Source organism: Chrysochloris asiatica, unplaced genomic scaffold, assembly GCF_000296735.1.
Source record: "Chrysochloris asiatica unplaced genomic scaffold, ChrAsi1.0 scaffold00082, whole genome shotgun sequence".
NCBI classification, from domain to species: Eukaryota; Metazoa; Chordata; class Mammalia; order Afrosoricida; family Chrysochloridae; genus Chrysochloris; species Chrysochloris asiatica.
In genome coordinates, this window is record NW_006408600.1 from 5,742,526 (window position 1) to 5,744,120 (window position 1,595).

Genomic DNA, 1,595 nt, shown 5'->3' on the forward strand with positions numbered 1-1,595 from the left:
TAAAATGATGTGCTTATTCCTTGTTGATTTCAAAATAAGCAGATGTATAACAGAAGAGTGTTGAATTTCAGTGGGCTTATATGCCTGTACAGTTCTCACCAGTGCTACACAAGGATTCCATGAGTATGGTACTGTTGTTAAGTACCATCTAGTTGATTCTGACTCATAACAACCCTGTATAGGGTTTCTGAGGAGTAGCTGGTGTTTTTGAAGTTCTGACCTTATGATTCGCAGTCCTGTGCCGATCCTACAGAACTATACCAGGGTATGGTAGGTTTTTGTGTGTTTTTTTGTTTAATTCAAAAATTTCAGTATTTACTTATCACATATGTCAAAAAAGTTTTTTGGGGAAAAAGACGTTTCCACAGGTAGTCAGCAAATGATCATATACCTGCTTGTCTTGATTAGAGTCTTGATGGCAGAATTTCAAATGTCTTCATCATTTGTGAGGAAAGTGCCACACTGCTCTTTTTTACTACTTTCATTACTCAGAGAAATCCATGTCAGTTCAGCTAAGGATCTTGCTTCCTCTTCAGTGCAACGGAAAGGACTTTCACACACCTGTATGTTTGTGCAATTCATCATCCCACTATCACATTTCTTAATAAGCAGTGCTTTCCTGCGATCATGAGTAGATTTAATAACTTCAAGGGCAAAAGCCTCGTTTTTTAATTCCCCATTAAAACCGAATTTGCTTTCTGGTTTTCTTCTGGGCACTTGATAAAGTCTAAACCATTTAAGCGTAGCTTTCAAGTAAACTGGTTTGTATTTGTTAACATCATCAATATCATGAATCTTTGAGGCATCAGGATCATTCACACTGATGGCAATTAATTTCCAATCTGTTTCATCTTCATCATAGAATTCCAAGGATCTTCACATGGATATCGTCTTTACGAGCAAAAATCTTTGAGCTTATTTCACAAAGATCAATGGGATCACTATTTCCACAGCAGTTTGTGCTTCTATCTTTTCGATGAGGATTTTCCCAAGTCTGAGGGAGGACACCATATTTCCATATAAAATCCTTGTGAGGAAAGATACTGGCCACATAGCGCAACTTGAAATCAATCATTTACGTCCTGTTTAATGGGATTCAATGGCTTCTTGGTGGCACTCTCTAGTGTAGCATTCGTCCATCGAGGCACTTCTACAACCACATTAAACACATTCTCCGTGGAGTTCACATTCAGAAGAATGTCATGGAAGAGAGAAATGTAGCCACTAGCAACACTCTTGAAGAAGAGAGGGTAATCGGGGGATGGGGCTGGCGGCGCTCCTCGGTGCAGTACAGAGACCCTGGATTTGAGCACAATCCCTGCAGCAGGAGAGCAATGGGGTAGGAGCCTGCAGGCCAGCCCCAACCTGTGCACAGAAACGACAGCATTGCGAACCTTAAGGTACACAGTTCGAAACTACCGGCCGCTCCGCGGGAGAAAGATGAGGCTTTCTACTGTAAACCCTGTACAGGGTCGCTATGGGTCGGAACCGACTCGACGGCACTTAACAACAACAACAACAACTATATATATAAATAAACAGTTACAGAATGTGTGTGTATATATATATACACACATTCTGTAACTGTTTATACT

The 1,595-nt window shown here is 40.6% G+C and overlaps 1 pseudogene; it reads right to left on the reverse strand.

Annotated features, from left to right (window-relative positions):
• Nucleotides 1-426: 426 nt before the first annotated feature.
• LOC102841476 lies at nucleotides 427-1,387 on the reverse strand (annotated as a pseudogene).
• Nucleotides 1,388-1,595: the final 208 nt, after the last annotated feature.